General features: G+C 48.5%; 1 long non-coding RNA gene across 1 annotated transcript; it reads right to left on the bottom strand.

Moving 5' to 3' along the window:
- Positions 1-528: 528 nt before the first annotated feature.
- LOC134160617 (uncharacterized) lies at positions 529-13,024 on the bottom strand. The gene is made up of 4 exons (XR_009963638.1): positions 12,839-13,024; positions 6,770-6,842; positions 6,132-6,308; positions 529-1,534 (listed from the first exon to the last, which is right to left on the bottom strand). It is a non-coding gene; the product is annotated as an uncharacterized LOC134160617 (long non-coding RNA).
- Positions 13,025-21,167: the final 8,143 nt, after the last annotated feature.

The raw sequence follows: 21,167 nt of genomic DNA, 5'->3' as shown, positions 1-21,167 counted from the left end.
GCAGACATCACACAGACATGCTGCATCTTGCCATGGCCCATTCCACCCAGAGCTGTACTGTCTAATATGCACAGCAGACAGCGAAGAGAATCATTTGAAAACACTTTCCTAGACCTTTATCCATCATTAAAAAGGGGAAAAGAATAAAGATTTAGCTTCTTTCTCCTCCTCTCACAGCAATTCATTGTAAGTAATTTCACCAGGTACATGCTGTGTTGGGAGGAGATGTCTTTATGGCTTTCAGCCTTGAGCAGCCTATCCTGTCTTTCCTAGGGGTTATTTTTAGGGTCGTCTCTAATATTTGGTAAACATTTACACTCCCAATAATAGGCAGTTTTATCACAGAGATTCTAGGCATGAGAGCTACCGAGTTAATTTGCTTCTGCTTATATCCATAGCTCCAAAATGAATGGATTGCACCATTTAATGAAAATGCTGTGTTCTGAAACTCGAGCCTTAAAATTATAAAGATGTTTCTGTGCTTTATACCCATCACTTTCTCACAGTTGTTGATATAAAAAAAAACAGAGATGTTTGCCTCCAGCATTATTTATTTTACATTATGAAATGACAAAGATGTGTGCTGGGTTAAAACCGATCCTGAATGCTAATACACGGGAATTAAAAGGAGAAAATAACGATGGCCTAATGTCTACACTAAATTAATATATACTATAAAAGACATGATGCATACTTGGTTGGTGTTCCCAGCAGAGCCATTATTTTGGAATGGGCTAAACAATGATCATCCTTTCACTGATGAGTGATGGGCTCCAGTCTGCTGCCTTCTCACCCACCGTATGTAAATAATGCTCCCTGGCTTTCATCCAGGGACACAAAACATTTGCTCAGGCACTAGAAGGAATGAAAGTCGCCTCGAACGAGATGAAAGTGGGACAGAACAGAGCCGTTAAGGTTTTACAGCATGGACAAGTTTTGGTGGCTGGCACTGCAGCTGGTTCGGGTTAAGAGGTTGAGCAAAACCACTGAGTAAAGCCAGCGCAACAAAACCTCTGCCTTCCTCTGAGCACAGAGTATCCCCCACACCCCAAACAAGCAGTCCCTATTCGCACAGCACCCTTCTGTGCTGACACAGGGGATGAGCACATTGGTATAAATCACTGCTCCTCTTCCACCTAGCAGCATCCCGTCCCACCAGCTGGTCCCTTCTGCAGCTGCCCCCTGCAGCACAGCATCTCCGGTCCCAGCCCCTTCTGTTGCTGTGGATGTGACAGCAGGGTCCAGCTGAGCTGGTGCAGGTTCTCATCTCGGGCTGACTCCGCTAATTTTCACACTGAAACCTTCAGAAAGGCTGGGGTTTGTGTGCGAAAGCACCAGGTATTTGCCCAGAGGCAGATCAATACAATGCCTGGTGCTTCAAACCCTAAATTGAGCTTTGCAGCTTTAGGAAACTATCGCTAGCTCTTTGTGCAGGACTGATCCTCACATCCCTGTATGTTTTCCGAATACCTTTGTTTCCACAGCGGCTGAATTTGACCTCTGCATTTGACTGGCAAATGGTGACTGCTTAGCCCTATCAAAGAGAAAACACACATCAGCTTGGAGGTAAGCGGGCTGTCAGTGTGTAAAACTGAGCTTTGTTAGGCATTAACGCCTCCAGCTCGCTGAAAGGATTGAGGTTTCTTGTCATTTCAACCCAGTGTCTGCTGCTCTGCGGAGCACCGGCAGGGGCAGAGGAAGGAGTGGGCTGGAGCAGCCCTGGTCAGGGCTGGGGTAACCCTGACTGCTGTTGGGAGGATGAGATCTTCTTTAAATGAGAAGGGAAACCATATTTGCACAATAGCACAATTAGAATAACTTGATTAAAAGAAATGCAAATGAGCCATTACCTTTGCTGTATCTCCTCGCAGTGCGATTCTTCTTACAGTACCTGTGCAGGAAGGGGGAGAAGATAAATGAAATAACTACAGAAAAGCCTCCTGGGTCGTGAAAATAGCATATTCATTAAAATAGCAAACACAACTGCCACCAGCCCAACTGCTGCAGCTTGCTTTTATGGAGTTGTCTCTCGGCTGAATGGGTTTGTGGCCACAGCGTTCAAAACCACACTTCCCATTGTGGGTCCTCAAAGCGATGGAGCTGCTGCTCCAGCCTTGTCCTCCCGTGTCCCAGAAGGACCTCACTCTACCACTTCCATAAGACATGTGCAAACCCAGGGCTTTGATAGCTCCCCGAAGAAACAGGGCTTAGGAACTGAGTGTAAAAGCATAGAGGAATGAGCTGGCCACTGCATGGGAGGAGAAGGAGGACTGAGAGCAAGGTAATGGCCAGCAAAGGACCAAAGAACTGCTATGATGGCAGAGAGGCAGAAGCTCTGCCAGCACCTCACAGAATAAGACCCTTCACTAGAGAAAGGGTATGCAAATAAGCAAAGCCATGGAGCAGCAGGGTGATGAGTAAAACTAATTAGAAAATGAGGCTTGATTATTCATGGACTTGACATATCAGAGAGCAGCTAATCAAAGGAATTATATAAGTTTGCATATTCTTTGTAATATGGGCATCAAAGCCTTGCTTCTTGTCACTATGGCATTGCTGCCGCCCATTCCTAACACCAAGCGCACTTGATAGGAGCATAAGGTCTCACTCTGGGTAACACAAAGGGACTTGGAGAGCCCGAGATGTCCGAAAGCACCTCTGTGTTTTCCCAGCTATTGAACTGATGGAGCCACCTTGCCTTCCTGAATATGACATTGCCCAAAGCTCTTTGTGTGTGTGTGATAAACTGGGCAACATTTCAAAGCCTGAGCCAAATACCTGGAAACTCAAGGGATCCACTGCAAGATCATCCAGTACAGTTTTGTATTGCTGCTGACTGATAGCTAAATAAACTTCATAGAAATCACATATGGGAAGATGGGCTCAGTGGGAGGTACTTGCTCAGCACTTGTATGGTGCAAGAAGCTTTCAGAAGCACCTCCTTCCTAACACGTGGCATCAGACACCATCCACCCAGGCTGTTCGTTGCAGCAAATCTTGGATGCTCACCATCAGTCGGAGCCAGACAAAAGGCAGGCTTTCAGATTACAAGGTATCCGCAGTATTCCCGTTTCACACAAAGAGCTCAATCCTGTGAAAGGTTTTCTAGGAGGACCAAGTGTGGGGCTGGCATCTGGACGTGTACCAAGCTCCTGGGCAATAATCAGAGATAAATGATACTGTCCCATCACCACTGATTCTTATCCCAGCATGAAATTGGCTGAGAAACTGCTGAAACATCAAATTCCCCTTTGATGAGGACAGCCTGGGACAACTCCAGGGAACAGGATCCATGGGGATGAAAGGGCCCTTTCAAGTATGCCCCTGAATCACTGGGAAAAGCAAGAAGTTGAGACTGCTCCTGCCCCTGTTTGCTTGTCTGAATAATTACAGTGATGGGTATATTAATGCCATCTGGCATTAGATCCACAGGGCAACCAGGCAGTCAAAGAGATTAGTGGTGAGGTGTGCGAAGCACCCTTTTGGAGGGGCTTATGAGCAGATTAAGAGGAATTAGAAAGGGTGAGCCAGCAAAGCACAGGTCTGTGGGCCATATGGTCAAGGTACTTTTTGTGTCCGCTTCCAAGATGTCTAATGCAAACCTGGTATATCTGACCTACTTTAGAACAAAGCCTGCAGCGTTTGCCCAGTTAAAGGTAGGTAAAAAGCTAAGTTAGATAACTTAGAGTGGTCTTCAGCAGTGGTTTCGCACTGGAGAAGGGCTGTTAAATGAGTAGGACAAATATTTTTTTGCATCTTCCTAAAACCAAGAGGAAAGTAATGCTTCCTGTAGTCCTGTGTGGAACAAACACAGTGGGATTTCATCCAAAGCCACCCAAAGAATCTGAAAGGTGAAATCTGCCCTTCACAGTGAACTTATTCCAGTTTAATTACCCTGGATTTTAAATAGATTTTGTTAAACTGGTCTCATCCTTCTGCCTGGACCCTCTTCAATCCTAGAGCAGTTAATATCGATTTAACTTAATTTGGTGTCCTCCTGTGCACACAGTGCCTATTGGATGCTGTGTAAATATTTGCTTATTTAAATAGATGCTGAATTCAGGCAACAGAGTCTTGTGGGATTCACCTGTGCGAGAGGGGATCAGATGCAGGAGAAAATCCAGAACATCACTGGAAAAGGTCTTAAATTCCCACAGCTGAGTTTATGCAATTACCTCATTTTATAAAACGAATGAAAATAAATGAAGGTGAAGCAAAAAGAAACATAGTAATAATAATAATAACAGCAATAATAATAAAAGAAGTTCTGAGAGCAGCTTTTTCCCACTGCCTCCAGAGCACCGGGGCTGATGGATCCTCAGGGAGTGATCTTGCCATCCAATGAAACAGCATTTACACCTCTTCACGATGAGTAAAAGAAGAACAGGGCAGTGTGATTTTATATCTCCTGATCCTAAATTCTGGCCGTGGGGTGACTTGGTGTGGGGCCAGGGCTGGGGGCCAGCCCAACATTTACATTACTAAAGGCACAGGCTGCTCTTTGCATCCCAGCTTAGTGGGAGACGCTGCCAGTCCCGCATGTGCCTTAGCTGCCACTTTGCCAGATTAAAATAGTAGCAGCTATTTTAATCCGCTGCTGGAATACAGCTGAAGAAATTCCTTGCAATCCCTTTCTTCTCTTCCCAGCTGACACCGAGCTGTGTGGCAGGGAGTGCACATGCAGTTCACGTTTTCTGCCTAGATCCATCATTGCCTTGAACAGGAGAGGTGGATTTAGGGATACCCACTCTGTGACGAGAGCATCCCTTCAGCCAGGAAGGGCTGAGCCGCATGGACCGGCCTCACTGTTGTCCGAGCCTCCTGCTCACTGCTTTAGAGTAGGTTTAGGATGCTGCAGAAGCCTGGAAGGGATGGTTGGGGACCAGCAGCAGCCCCATCACAGCCTTTGTTTCCCCTCACCCATCTAATGGGCAGATTTGGATACCAGAGAGGGACTCTTCATCAGGGGCAGTAGTGGTAGGACAAGGGATGATGGGTTCAAACTGAAACAGGGGAGGTTTAGGTTAGATGTAAGGCAGAAGCTCTTCCCTGTGAGGGTGCTGAGGCGCTGGCACAGGGTGCCCAGAGAAGCTGTGGCTGCCCCATCCCTGGCAGTGTTCAAGGCCAGGTTGGACACAGGGGCTTGGAGCAAGCTGCTCTAGTGGAAGGGGTCCCTGCCTGCGGCAGGGGGTGGAGCTGGAGGAGCTTTGAGGTCCCTTCAACCCAAACCAGGCCAGGATTCTATGATCTGATGCTAGCGTGAGCTCTTCATCCTCCAGGCTAAGGGCTGCGCAACACAACATTTGCTGTTTAGATGCTAAAATCCAGTCCAGCACTGCTTAAACAAGAGAAGCTGCAGATCACCCCTTTTGTGTCTTGAACCTTTGTTAACTGCTATTGGATCTCATCAGAAAACAAGCGGGTAGAGGAGGGAGGATTAATGCTTCTGTTCCTGCCCCGGCATGGGTGGCAGGGTCCACTGCTGTGGTCTATACATTCTGTTGTACCTAGATGTGGTGCATCCACCAGATTACCCTCTCTTTGCACAGATCATTTTTACTACAGCAATGACAGCTGGTTTAATGCACAGGGCTGATTGCACTCCTTTTCCTGCTCATCTTCCCCTATTAAAGATAAGCAGCACATAACAATATGGTCCTACACATTAAGGACACCTCTCAGCATCAAAATTCAGCAGATCTCCTATAGGGAAATGCATCCTCCAACTGCATAGAGCTTTTATGGACTTGCCCCGGTCCCAAGTGATACAGCAGTGATAAATTCCTGCAGTTGTGTCTGAAAACACTCTGGAACAAACATTTCAAATGCACTCCCAACCTGCCTGCCTGATGCCTGATTGCATTTTTAGAGGGCTGGCCCTTGACAGCTTCAGGTTTAGGGTCCAGCCTTAGAGACAGAGCTCCCAAGGCAGAGTCTGCTGCAGCCATCCCTATGGGGATCCCTGATGCAGGACAGGTTCTGCTTGAACCTGTCCGGGATTAAACCCAGGATTACTCACCCTGCTTCACCAAAAAAGCATTTCCCAACACATTACACATTTTTGGGAACAATCCACCATCGCTGTCCGATAACTAAAAGCTTAAAGCACTGTCTTTGCTTGCAGTCCTTACCTATCAAAAGGTCTCGTGGCCAAGGAGACAATCTCTACTTGCCACGGGCTGTTGGATGAGCTCCATGGGTTTATGTGAGCTGAGGAGTTCCAGGAGCAACCTCTAACTCTGCATTCGAGAGACTCTGGATAAGTTAACCTGCCAGAGCCCAGGGACTGCCAATGGGAGGCTGTGACACTGCGCAGAACACTGACAACCACAGGAAAAAGAACTTGGGGAAAAAACAAATACTGTTTTCTTTCATGCAAAGAATCAAACATTAAATGATCCCATCTGTCCCTTTCAGCTGCACCCTGTTCCGTTGGCTGCATTCTGCTCATTAAGATACATTTCAAGCCAGCAGAGCATTTTTACCTGCAGGGCTTTGATGAAATGTACTGTTTGGGACTACAAAACTCCTCCATTTTTGACAGCCACCGCAGAGGAATAAGTGTATGTCGCTTATGTTGCTTTGCAACTGCATGGAATGACTTTGACCTTCCAAAAGGGAAAAACCACCACATTCGAAGGCCTCCTCCTTTCCCCCCATGGGATTAGGAGCTGGCCAAGCCTGTCCAATAAAAGTTTCCCATTCAACCCTGCATTGTAAAACCCTCCTTTCTTTATTGCTCCCTCTCTGCAAAGCTTCCCCAGCAAACCTCCAGCCTTTTCCAGACGAGGGCTGGAGAGCCTCTATGTTGTGCAAATGGTTCAGATATCCTTGTTTCTTCCCTGAAAAGACATTAAAGCAATGTGTTGGATCCCTTGCCCCATAACCCAACACAACTGTACACCGGGCGCTTTGTGTACGGCTCCCCATGCTTTCAGCCCAAGTGACTTATTTGACTGTAAGCTTAATTATGCATTGGAGTGGTTTCATGAGGGATGTGATAAATCATCCGCTGCCGAGTCCTTAAATCAAGGCTGGGTGTTTTCAGTGGGGTCCTGCTCTGTGTCTGGAGCACACAAGAGGCTCTCAGCGTGTTTATAGGAGGGGATATAATCACACGGTCATGGTCAGCCCTGGTATTGAGGAATTAGGGGATGGGAGGGATGGCCTTTGTCATGCAGGATGTAGGATTAGTTGGACTTAATGGTCTGGCTTGGCCTTTACATGTATGAATAGGGAAAAGGAAAGAGGAAAACAAACCGAAACAGAACAAAGGTCCCTATTCTAGCCAGCATGTTTCCACCTCCTGACAGTGGAGCCGGAGAGACTGCAGGCAGTTGGGGCTGGAAATGAGTGGTGGGGAGAACCAAGGGCACCCCTGTGCACTGTCCCCTGCACCCAGAGCCCCCCCAAACCACCTCTTGCCAGCAAACCCAGGAGCCCAAACCCACGGGGATTTGCTGACGTCCTGCAGGGAAGAGCAGACGTGAGGACACGCACCACATTCAATTGATTTTCACCCCCCCCCCCCAACTTGAGGTCATTTTAGGTGTTCCAGAACTAGAAATCTAATGCCTTTTTTTTCCCCTTTATTCCTAAATTGAGCTAATTAAAAATTATTTCTGGTGGACATTATCTTATTGCATAATTAGAGGAGCTTAAAGTGCAGCGCTTCGGTTGGTACCGATCCCTTTTGCTCCAGTCGTGTTTCATTAATTGAACAGAGCTTAGATAGGTGCGTATAAGCTAAGGAGTTAACTATCTGCTCTTAAAGCACTCAGCTGTCCCTTGCGGGCATTATAACACAATAATAGTGATTACACCCGTGATCCACATGGGAATTTCAGGGACTATAAGCACCTCTTGTAGACACCAGTGCAGAACGACTCCACACAGGAAACACAAAGGATCCTCTTTGCAAACCCCAAACTCTACCCGCCAACTGGCTGATACCATCGGCTTAACCATGGGTTATTATGTTATTAATGACTCCCAGGTCTTTACTAAGTCCCAAAGAACCTTTGGACAGACTACACTGGTAATACTCTGCCATACATTTTAAAGAGATTACTGTTAATTAATTTAACTCTTCTGCATACCTAAAACTCAGCTAAACCCTCTGTTGTGCTCTCTGCTGTCACTGCAGACGTGTTGGACTTCCCAGCTCCCGTACAAAGAGAAACAGATTAAAACCATCCACTCAGATGTAAAATCACCTAAGAAATAAGTTGGTTTTCAACACCTCCCACAGCACCCTGCGAGGGGGAGCTGCCTGGGGTTATCCATCCCACCGGGAGTCAGCTTCCCTCTGGGATACAGGCCCCGTGCTTTCCAAAGACACTAAATTCCCTGAAAGTGTAAATAAAACATAAAGCCCACAATTTGTCTGCTCCTGGGGCTGAGGTACCCAAACCAGCCAACATAAATCACTTGCAACATTTATGATCTACTGACACGTTTCCCTCCTAAAATAGGAGCCTGACACACATAAATCCTCACAAATGCTTCTCTGGAGAGGAGCCGAGCAGCTGAGGCTGTGCTGGCCCTTCCTGTGACCCACACTGAGCATGGGGGGGAACGAGGGATGCTGCCAAAACAGCATCTCACTGCCAACCCTCTGCTGCACTCTGGGGAGACCCCCCCCTGCAGCCCTGATCCAGCTCTGGGGCAGCAGCACAAGGGGGACGTGGAGCTGTTGGAGTGAGTGCAGAGGAGGCCATGGAGATGCTGCGAGGGCTGGAGCAGCTCTGCTCTGGAGCCAGGCTGAGCTCTGGGTGTGCTGTACCCATCCTATGGCTCACTGCCATGGTGCGAGCTCCACGTCCCTGCAGGACCTGTGCCAGTGCCTCATCACCTTCACAGTAAAGAGCTTCTTCCTTAGATCTAAGCTGAACTTCCCCTGTTTCAGTCTGAACCCATCACCCCTTGTCCTGTCACTACAGTCCCTGATGAAGAGCCCCTCTCCAGCATCCTTGTAGCCCCTTCAGACACTGGAAGCTGCTCTGAGGTCTCCACACAGCTTCTCTTCTCCAGGCTGAACAGCTCTAACCAGTAATTCATGTCCAGAGGACTCAGTAACTCTGCACAAGGTGAATCCCAGCAGCCCTCTCCGAGGTTCTTTTGCACACTGGCCCATCAGCCAGAGCCTTGCAGGGCAGGCATCCCAAGCCCCTGAACTTCTCCATATCCCTCCTCTGCAGTTCTCCAGTTAAACTGGGATGAGCCACATGTGGTAGCCCAGGTCTAGGTCTTGCTCTGTACTTTCCCACATACATCCCACTCCCTTGGAGCCAGCCCCAGGCCACCTCTGAAGCTGACACAGGGATCTTCCACACATCTCTGAACAGCGGCAGCATGGCACCCAGTGGGCAGAGAAGAGGAGCTGTTCAGTTATGATTTATCCCATTCACTAAGTTACCTGAAAGCTGCAGAAGTGCCTTTAATGTAGGCATTAAAGCAGCAACACTGGCAGTTGCTCAGCAGATGTTCATGATTTGGTGGCATCCAGCTATGTCCTAGAGCTTTTGAAGCCTCCAGCCTGAGCAAAGCCCTCCATCTCCACTTAATGGCTTGCTTTACAGGGCAAAACAGCTCTCCCTAATATTCCTGCGGCACACCAAACAGTCTTGCTGTTGGGCCTCAAATTTCTGTGTGATTGGTAATCAGTGCATCAGGCATCAGAAGTGGGTTATTAAAATATCTGCCATGATGAACAATGCAAAATAAATGCAGATAAATTGTATTACTCCGGGTCATTTAGTTTTAAGTGCAGCAACCTCTGTGGGGGTTTTTTTTGCCTCTTAGGCAACATGCCGCATGAAACAGCGCAAATAAATACAGATGTAGAGAACATTAGATACACTTTGTAGGAGCAAATTATGCACGTTCCCGTTTCATTCTGGTTATACCCAAATTAGATGGTTTTCCTCCATTATCTCACTGGTTACACTAAAAGCCAGTGATTTACGAGAGAAACCCGTGTGAATGCCATTATAATTGATTAACCTAAGAGAATGGTGACCTACTTACAGATATACAAATATGATTATAATTGTGCAGTAAGTAATTGAATGTTCTGCAGGACTTCTTTATAATGTGACTATAATGCATAAAACTGAGAGGGACAGGAAAGGTTTCCACCCTGTGCAATGCGCAGGGAATTTAGGAGAGGCTCTGAGTGCTTCCTGCTCCTGTGGAGGTGAATAGGTGTTGAGACCCTGCAGAATCAACCCCCTCCTGAACAGCAGCATTTCCCATAAATAGCCTATTTGTTATTTAGATAAATAACTTGGAAGAAAGGTTCCAGTGTACTTTGTGGCTGGGATAGCTTTCAACACACTGAGCAGAGCCCATCACCTATGGATTCTACATGTAGCTCCCTCCCAGTTCGCCACTGCTGGAGCATCTTCTCAAGGTCTGCCTTTGGGTCAAGAAAGAGGGAGAGGCAGGTCCTGATCAGAAGCTGCATGGCTATAAAATGAGGCTGTGGGTCCATGTTTCTAAACCACCACCCCTTTTGCAGTGGGACTCGGCACCACTGCAGGGGGTTTGGGAACCTTCTGAACCTCGGGTCTCTACCAGCTGTGAGAGTCCACCACTGCTGCTATGTCTGCTAATGGGTGTGTTTGTGTCACAGTCACCAGCAGGACACAGCAGAGAACAAGAGCATCTCACTGCATGCAGCAGTTTGCAATCCACATACAGAAGAGGGAGCAACAGATGAAGACGGTCCCCAGGCACTGGCAGCTCATTGGTTCAAGCCTAAAGACTTTACCTTGACCATGCATTTGGCTCTAACCATACAATCCTGGGTGATGCTTCTTGCTAATTCAGTCTCCCAGCCTGCATCCTGCTGGACCATGTACCAGCATCACCCAGCCCACAGCTGCGGGGAGGCTCTCACAGCATCATTATTTGTCACAGATTTTCCTGTATCTTTTGCTGCCAGTCACTTCCTCCGACTTAATTTGTCCAAACTCCTCTGCACAGACGCAGGGGCAGAGCTGACCTCTGACCATGGCACACACTCTCTGCAGAGCAGTATCCCACATTCCCAGTTTGAATGGCTAAATATACTGAAGCCCAGTGATGAATTATTTAAAATCTCTACAATTTTCAATGCTGCACACTGAATTAGAGACTTGAATGCACCTCTGCAATCATGAGCCTATAGCTCCATCACAGAAAAGAATCCATTTAAACCCCCTGGGATAAATGAGCTGTTACAATTCCCTGGACTGGAAACCCTGGAGATGATGAGGGAGCCAGGACTTGCTAGGATGTGATCAAGTTAATTAGCACTGCGTCTGAGGAGAGCCGTAACAGCGTAATGGAACAAATAGAATTAAAGCAGTCTAAAATGACTCCAGTGGATTGATGGGCACTGTGGAACGGTCAGGATTGTACCCATGTGTGCAGGGTGACGCATTCATCGTGCATGGCTCACACTGGGGGAGATGGATGGGGAAGAGGGTGCTGGTAGGGTCACTGAAGCCCTGCAAGAGCTTTCTGGTGTGACACATGCTCGGGGCAGAAAGGTGGAAACCATTTGCTTGCCACAAACTGGCTCAGTGTCAGCCCTTCCTATGGGCAGACAAAGAAGCCACCACCCCCTAAATCCTCATGTGGACTGAGGTTCAGCACACTCAGCTCCTGCAGAAGCCACAGTCAGGGATGCAGTGTTGCACCAGGAATGCCTGGCTCCCCAAGGATAACCCTGCCCTCAGCTCCTGCAGTCCTAAGGGCATCCAGCTGCTGATGAGGGGCCCTAGAAGGGCTTGGGGAGCTCTCTCTGCATCATGCCCCAGCCTCTTGTCAAGCACATGCTGGTGATGGCCTTACTCTGTACTGTAGCAGAGTATCACACCCACTCAGCTGCAAAGCCACAGGCATCTCGGGTGCATCCTGGAGAGCAGGATGCATCCCACCTCCTGGGGAGTTACCTCTAAGCTAGACATGAAAGTGGCTGGAGGAAAACGGCCACGTTTGACTTCTGCACCCATCCTTCGCAGTGCTGACTGCTGCTGAGGAATGACTGACACGCTCTGCTTCTTCAGTGTGTTTTGCATTCTTTTCCATATTCAGTTGTCTGGAAGAGGAATATGCTGGCCCTGGCAATGCTGCATTTGAGAGGTGCTGGCTTTTGCAGAGGGAATAGTTCAGGGTATTTTTACAGTCAGCATAAAATCACTGCCACTGCCTGTATGGATAGCTCTGTTATCGTGCCTGGGACCAATAAAGAAAGCGTAAGGAAGACGAGGGAAAGCCACAAGTTAAACCCATACTTTACAGCAAGAAGACTCTTCCTTTTCATTTTTAAGCTTCTCAAATTCTAGCTTCCACCAACATGACTCAGGAAAGGATAAAACAGAGCTGCCAAGTTGCACTCCTTTGAAGCAGATGACTCCCAGCTTGGCCAGCTATTCTGACTGCCAAACATAATACACACTAAAATGACAAAGCCCAGCAACACAAAAGACCACATACTGTCTTCAGTCCATACACAGCCCTATGTCTATCTCCACCACAGGGAACTGGAGCTGCGCCCAGCAGTTGTATCTAACCCTGAGCGTTGCCTATCTACCAAAAACTAGAGAGAACTGCTGGGGACAGATAGCAGCTATTAGCTGAGATAGTGGAGTGATACCCACAGCTTTGCTTCAACAAGAAGAGCATAAATAAACCCAGCCTGGCTTTCTCCATAGCTGAACTCCCCATCACTGCTGCTAAAGCTTTTCTGTCATGGCTTTGCCCAGCCCACTATTGCTCAAAGAGGCAGGAATAATCCCAACCCACACAAGCACCATAGGAAAATCATTGCTCCAACACCAAGACATACCTCTTTCTGTAGTGCTTTTCCTTGCCCCTACCAGCAGCAGCCAAGCAAACACCCAGCTTCTGGCTGCCCCTTTATTGCAGAACCTCTCCTCCTCCCAATTTCACTCTACAAATGCAGGGATAAGCCTGCTTATATGAACTGTGGGGCCAAGTGAATCCCTATGAGTAGCACCTGTGCCCCTCTCATTCCCTTCATAGGGATCAGCTGCCTTTCCTTCCTAAGCAGTGCTTGCAGTGAAGATGGTCCTGCAGTGAAATATTCTCAGCTTGAAGCCTATTGCAGAGGTTAAAAATGACTTGCTTCCAGTTGGATGCAAAGCTTCCTAATTACCCACCAGCATTCGGGTGGCAAGTTTGCCACATGAATAATTGTGTGTCCACAGAAGTGTTCAACTGGCAGGGTTATTAGCAAGAAAACAGGAATTCGCTTGGAAAGCATTAATAAACCTGGAAGACAACAGCTATTATGGTGATTGATCCACTATCTGAGCGTGCACAACTCATGCAGGGTGGAGGAGCAGAGGTTAGTGCACAGGGAGGGGGTGCTGAGGGCTGGCAAGGAAGGCAGGTCAAAGATGAAATCGGGTGCTCTCAGGCTTAAAAGTGCTTAAAAACCCCACACATCTTTTCCAAAGCTGACTCAAAATCAGATGATTTTAGTAGCCTGCAGCATTTTTTTACTTGGGCTGTTGCTTCCTTTCCTTTAAACACGGGCAATGGAAGCAGAAGAGGTTTGTGTGTGTCACAGGTTCATTCCCCAGGACCAGCGATGCTGCAGGCACCCCGAGGAACAGACCCAAATCTACACCTCCTGAGGAGAGTGGTTAAATCCCCAAATCCCTTCAACGGCTGAAAGAAGGATTAAGGAACGCTGCCCACCATAATGCCAGGAATTTCTGGCCCAGTGCATCGGGGCTGCTGCAGTGCCCTCCTGCCCTTGAGCAGCTACACACTGGGAGCATCGCTCCTGTCTACTTGTGTGCTTCAGGGGTTGTCCTTTGGCATTCACTGGAGTAAGCTTTCAGTCTGTCTGGATAATGATCCTGGTAAGGAAAGGAGGAGGTGAACGCAAGCTGGCTCCTCTGTCATGTTAGGAGCGTGCACACTCGAAGCATCGTGCTCTTCTGCAGCTCCCTTTGCCTCCCTGGAAACATCCCTTTTGCACTGCCTTTGCAAGTGTTGAATGGAAGACCTGTGGCCATAGAGGAAACAGAGCAGTAGGAATGCAGGTCTCTCCAGGCAAGACAACCACCGGGACTGGGTGCAGTCTGTGATATACCCCAAGCTGTTCACATCACAGCGTTACGGTTCATGCCAACTGCGCTATAGGGTGTTGAGTTCACTGCAGTATTTTTCCTTCCAAAAGGAAACTAAAACAAACTCTTGCCAGTTTATTATTTCAGCTAATTATAGGAATCAACAGTATTTCATCCAAACCATTTTAGGAAAATAATTGGAGAATGTTTGCAAAACCCAAGCAACCATTTTTCTCCTGCCAGGGTAGCAGATGCAAACATAAAGAGTAACGTGTCCATACATCTCCAATCTCAACTTCTTATGAAACAAAATAGAAGCAATCTGGTTGTGAACTGATCCAGAGCAAATACAATATTTCAGAACACTCCACATTTGCTTGGTGGGGCTGATTTATGTGATGCAATTTAAAGACCAGTATGCAAATGTGGAGGGGAAGCCGATTTCCCCTTCACACTTTCTTACCTTGCAGACCTTGGTTTTGTTCTGCACGCAAGCGAGGAGCCCTTGGCCTACGCAGCAGCCGCCTTTGAAGGATGAGCACTTGACAGGTTTCTATGGCACTTCTGGAAAGGTTTGTTTCGCAAGGCAGAGGTTGCCTTCGTCGCATACAACGCTTTGCCATTTATTGTGTGATTCCTGAGATCATCGCGTAGCGGTCTTCGAAGTAAGGATTGACAAAAAGCATCCCCTGCCTGCCTTTGATTTGCAGATGCTATCTCTATTCCGGGTTTACGAATGGAAAGAGAAGGAGGAAGAGGGCAGTACCTTTCTCGGGGAAGCTCCATGCATAGGCTGAATCCCAGTGCTGGCAGCCCCCATGCCACCACCGAGCCCAGCGCAGCAGAATGGGAGCATCCCGTGCGCTGCCCTCTCCTTTGCCACACATCATCTTAGAGGCAGCGAGCTCATTGTGTTTCAGGTTTCCACCACCTCTTTCCTGAGGAAGTGTAGCTCCAGCCATTGTGTCTGTTCTGGTTTTAGATTTCATAGGAAGTTTCTGAGATTTAGTGGCCTTCCAGCAGGTAGAACACCACCTCGGGCTCATGGCACTGCAGTCCTACTTCGAGGTAATTGCCAAAGTAAATCAGAAACTAGGGGAGGCCTGAGGAAAACTGGGAATCACACGCTTAGAACTGGAATTATAAAAAGAAAAGAAAAAGAAAAGGAGAAGAAAGAGCTATCAAAAGTTGTCATTTTGGGGAAGGAGGCCATTGAAGGATTTCCAAAACCAGTTCAGTCCCAATTCTCAGTTTGCCTTGCTAAACCCTGATCCATCATTTTGCAATGAGCCTAAGCATGCACCCCTCAGGGACCCCAGGCTTTCCCAGTTAAATCCTCCAGTCCTCCATTCCGGGCTGCAGCCAGGAGTGATGCCAGGTGCCTGCTCCAGAAGGATGCTGCTGCTTACTGCCATGGACAGAAGCGCTTCTGAATCCTTCCCCAGCTTTACCCCATCCCACTCCCTGCTTCCTGGCAGAGCCCAAGCCGTGTGCTGCTCGAAGGCTACACATGACCAAAACAGTGCTTTACACCCAGGCGCTCTCAATATTTGGAGTGCAGCAGCCCCATAGCATCACAGGGAAATACAAGATACCCCCAGGCTGGGCTTTGTCTAAATTATGCCTCCTAGGAGCAGGGGATGTCAGCAACAAGAATTAAACCATAAATCTAATGGGGGTTTTGCTGCTTTCACCCTGTTCCCAGCAGTTGCATTTGTGCCAGTGGTGTGAGGAGTGCTCCCAGGGCAGGGCTGCATCCCAGGACCTGCACTGCCCTGATACCTGGATTTCGCAAGCAAGGCAAAACAACCACTTTGTGAATGAATGGGAACTCTTATGGCAATGCCAATAAGCAGAGACACTAATTAATATCTGCTCCAATTAAATTCATTTACAACTCAAACTGCTACCCAAAGCTCTTCTTCCCCTACATCTGGATAGTGCAATACTGGCTGTTTCCCTTGGCTCTGTGAGGAGTCTGGCTGCTCCCTGGGCAGTGACCTGTAATGTGCAAAGCTGATTTACTGCACTGGTGGGTGGGCCGGGATTCCCAGGATGTTGGAGGCCTTTTCTGCAGTGAAACACTCTTGACCTGAAGCTGAAATGAACTGTACCCTGTTGCATCCATAAGCAGTTTTCAATTAGCACTGAAGCCTGCCTCCAGAATCAAAGCTCAGGTATTCACACTCTGAGGGTTGATGGGCTTGAGCATGGCTTGAGCTGGGCCCTTTATTTTCTCCACACTGACTTTTCTGCCATCTTTATTTACCTTCATTATTACTCCCTTAATGAGGCTGGGTCTGGGATGTGCGTACTCCTTGTTCTTGTGCTATAAGCAGCATCCCCCCTCAGAACACAGCCACGACTTGATGGCTTGAATTTGCAAAGGCACTTATGGAAGTCATGGTACCAGTGGGAAAAAGCCCCTTCTTTTTCATGGCTGAGTGGCCTGTTCTGCTCCAGATGAGAATGTGGCTGTTTCCGTAATGCCACGCTGCCCTGTGCTGAACAAGCCACCCCAGATGCTATTTTAGCTCTGTGTGGCCAGGCTTTATCAGATTTATTTCATCTAGAGGGAGTTTCATCACAAATAAATAACTTGAGCAGCACATTGGAGTGCTTGAAAAGCAAATTCTTTGGTGAGTATTCCTGCTTTCTTCTCCTTATTTACAGGGCCATTAATGAATGCAGCTGGGCTGGAAGTAAAATGGTGACACCCTCGCCATGCTTCCCCTCCATGATATTTTATTTGGATTCCGTTTTCGTCTTGCCCTCTAGAGCCTCCATGCACTGCAACATACTCCAAGTTGCTGTTGTTAGCCCAGGAGGGTGGCCAGGAGATGAGCTCCTTGTGCCCTCCCTGAAGGACAACAGCTCTGCCACTCATCCTTGTCCCTACAGCTCTCCCATTGTGGGTCCGCCAGCACTGGATCTGGTTGCAGGTAGGAAGGACGGTGATGCCCTCTTGGATGGGTCAGCACAGGCACTGGCTTTCCCTGCGGTGTTGCTTCTTTCATTGCCATGGTGGTGCAAACACGACAAATGCCAGGGCTCTTCAGCCATTTTCCTCTAGGAGAAGTAAAGTTTTAATGATTAACCTTTATAAATTACACCAGCAATGCTCTAAATAACAAATAGCTCCTGGCCAGGTCTAGCCCTCTGAGCTATTATTCTCCAGCATGATATGCTGAGCCTCCATCTGCATTTATTTTCCATACTGTATTCAAGTCCTCTTATGTCATTGAGATAAGCAGTCAGGAGATGTGTGTTTTCCAAAATGATGTCCTCATTCATCATTTCTTCCTCACTGCTCAGCCTGATTACATTTAATTCAAGAAGAAAGAAGCCTTGCCTGGGCCCACTGAGCATATAAGGTTAAAAAAGCAATACAAATGAAGCAACGGCTTCCTGGAGGAATGGCTACGGAGCACAGAATAACAGCATCCCTTATCAGCACCGGGGCTGTGTACTCTGCCTCTCATTTCCAGAGGAAACTCGGAGCACAAATGACCCATTCATCAAGATCAGCAGGTACAACTCTGCTTTAAGCACATAGGCACAACAGCAACCACCCTCCCCGTTAATAGAGGATGAGCTTTGAGCATTAATTTCATCGTCTAGTAATGCAAAGCTTAATTACAAATAGAGACAAGGGAGTGAGAGTTTACTGCAGCCTGAGCCCTTTCCCGTGGCACTTGGCTTAGGGAGGAACACCTTTTGTTTCTACAGGTTTCTCTGTCGCAGTGTTTGGCTGCTCCAGGATGCAGCAGGGTGAAGTAATGCCAAGATGTGCTTATGCAGAACGTGAGTAGAGGCTTTCCAAGCCCAGTGAAGGATTCCTCCTGACTTTGCACCCTCGCCGTGGCTGCCTAGGATGCAGCCTCCGGATGCATGGAGCCTCCTAAACGAGCAGGGGGGAGAGGCAGCCCTCACCAGAAATGCTTGCTCATCTTCTGCAGGGATGCAGCCACTGTGAGCAGCTCTTTGCCAGCCTATGCAGAACGGTGCAGACTGAGCCAGCTCTGAGCCAGGGAGCTCTGCCCTGGCTCCACTGCTCGTCCCTGCATTGCTCAATGGCAAAGACGATGCTGTCGGGAAGACCTGGGGGGTGCAGGCAGGGCTCAGCTCGACATGGGAATCCACACGTGATGCCAATGGGAATGGGCATTGCGGATCCTGGCTGGTGCACGGATTCTATGGGGTGGCAGTGACAAACCCCCATGAGCCCACTCCTCAGGACAAGCTGTGCCGGCTGCTGCAGAGCCAGGCTGGCAGCCGTGCGTTTGCAGGAGGAATTTCCCACTAGGAATAGCAGTTTGTGTACTTGCTGTAATCAGACTTCAAAGAAATGCTGAAGGAGCCAAGGAAATGAAACACATACTGAGGCAGCCAAACAGGAAAATAAACACAGGCAAAGGGAGCCAGAGCCTCTGACCAAAGGAACTCAGACCAAAACTCTGTATTTAAAACGAGAATCAGAAGGGTCTCAAAGAGCTGGGTGGCTTCCAGCATGTCCACAGGGCAGCAGACCCACAGCCCCAGGCTTTGCACGGCAGCCACGGCACCAGCTCCTCCCATCCCTCCCATGTATGTTTTGATCAACTCTGATTTGGAGAGACCACTGTGGCTCAGTTTGCACTAAATCCAAACTATCGTAGACTCCTAAAATGGTTTGGGTTGGAAGGGACCTCAAAACTCCTCCAGCTCCAACCCCTGCCACAGGCAGGGACCCCTTCCACTGGAGCAGCTTGCTCCAAGCCTCTGTGTCCAACCTGGCCTTGAACACTGCCAGGGATGGGGCAGCCACAGCTTCTCTGGGCACCCTGTGCCAGCGCCTCAGCATCCCCACATAGTGAGTGGTCATAATATAAGTGGTCATGGGCTGAATGGAAAACTAAGATTGCACACTGGAAGATTTTTATAGCAGAGCCATGTCCAGGAGTAAGAAAACAGTGAGATACCAGCGAGTCACCCAAGGGGGCTTTTTGTAGCAAGCAAGCAGTTACTGGGGATGCAGCCAGTGCACGGACTGATGCTTTCTGGCACAGACACACAATGCACTTCCTAGGGTCCCAGAAAAGCAGATGGAGCTGGAAAAGCAGCAGCCCATGACCTGTCTTTCCCAGAGGCTGTCTGGGCCCATCAAGGCCATATTCAACCTGCCTTTTCAGAGGAACCCCCAGCACATGGGTGAGGGTGCAGGGCCCTGCACGACAGGCTGGGACAGCAAGGGAGGGCATGGGTATTATCCCTTTGGAGTTACAAAAGCAGGCAAAATGTAATTATAACCACCCAAACTGGAGCTGTGCCAGGACATCAGGGCTAATGGTCTTGCTCTTGCAAGAAGTGCCATGGGATTTCTCTAATGATCGCAAGTGGTCAGGACCTCGGTTTCACATCTCATTTGGAAGATAATGAAGAAGTCTCCCATTTATTTTTGTTCTGAAGGGAGGTAAGGACAAATTGACTGTGTCAAAGGGCATGAGGACTTAGAAATGTAGATTCTTTTGCTTGAGATGTGACTGGGAGCTCTGACAGCCAGGAGGGTGGCGGAGGGGGAGCAAGAAGTGAGGAGGGAACGCGTGTGATTTCATAGGACTCCTGTTAGTGCTCCAGCTTATTCTGCCTGTGCTGTGACTCCAGTGACATTGCTGAAAGGAAGGTGAACCTTTTTTCGTGTGAGTTATTCCCGCTGTAAAATGTATTTGGAGGGAATGAGTTTATAAAGCTATCTCTGAGATAATTGGCAAGGATACTCCACTCTCCCGTGAAGGTTACGAGTGGGTTACGAGAGGGTCCTCAGTTAAAACTCGGAGCAATAAGAAATTAATAGATCTTGCAGTGTCAGTCCCAAGGCAGAGGATCGTGATAAACTGGAAACAGGCACAGGCTCTCTTTAAGTTACAGAGAAGGGGGAGAGAGACACCGGCCCCCTGGGAGTTACACAGATCCAAGCTGACACCTCTGCCGAACATAAGCACGGTGATTGCCAATAAAAGTTCACTGCAACTGCAGAGGACAGATATTGCCTTATCCTCGGAGGAGCAAGTGTGGCATCCCCAGAGACTGGGCCTGTTGCTTGCATGGAAGAGGGAGCTCTGCCCCAGGAAGCTGCACCAGCAGCATGGGCAAGTGCTGCCTGTTCAAGTGAAAGCTGCTGTGTGCAAACACAAGGATTCCCCTCTTTCCATCCATGATTATGTCTGTATCTAGACCCTTTGCACAGCTGTGGCACCCCTCTTTTTCTGCCAGGAGCATAAGGAAAAGTGAAAACACCCTAGGAAACTGTAGGGATTGGTTTGGACAAGAGGAGGAATTGGCAAGGGCTGCTCTGGAAGGTCATTACGTGGGTATTGGCTGTTGTATAGATGGAGCTGCCGGAGTGGAGAAAGAACCGGCTGTGATATTGATGAGAACGAGTAGTTAAATGAATGCAGTTTGGGTTGCAAAACATAGACTGCCATTGGGATCAATACTGGAATCAGTTTAATTAATTTGTATGATCAATAACCTGGAAGGATGAAGGCACGGACCAGCAGTGCAATTTGTTCATGGTACAAAACAATCACGGAGGAGCTGTCAAGACAAGGGGCGATGCTCTCCAGGTTGGACCTGGAGGAGGCCCATGCAAAAAGCATAGGGCAGAGACTGAGCAGTGAGGATTCGATGCCCCAGGGTCTGACATGGCAGCTGGGAGACCACCACGTGGGTCTTTGTGAGATGGGACAGGGCATGGCATTGGCAAAGGAGGAGGAGGGAGAGCTGCGATTAGACTCGTTGGGTCTAAGGTCAGCCTTCAGGTGAGTGGGGACACAATGTAAGCTGAAAGCACTGTGGCAGGGCTGCCTGTGACTACGCCACGCCATGGAGGAGCTGCAGGAGAGCCCTTCAGGGGAGGGCTGATGCTCGTTAGGTTCATTCATCTGAAGACTTTGGGCACAACTGGTCAAACGCGTTACCTCTCATTGTTCCTCCTTCAGCATTCCGGGGGAGAAACGTGGCTTCCCCTCACTCTGCAGGAGCCACACGCACATCTCTCCTGGCAGCGTGAGCCCCGCAGGGCTGGAAGTCCGC

The sequence above is a fragment of the Pezoporus occidentalis genome, unplaced genomic scaffold (assembly GCF_034315485.1).
Source record: "Pezoporus occidentalis ecotype Australia unplaced genomic scaffold, CSIRO_AGI_Poc_V1 ctg161, whole genome shotgun sequence".
Taxonomy (NCBI): domain Eukaryota; kingdom Metazoa; phylum Chordata; class Aves; order Psittaciformes; family Psittacidae; genus Pezoporus; species Pezoporus occidentalis.
Note: the sequence above shows the minus strand (reverse complement) of the source record. Positions and strands in the feature narration are given on the sequence as shown.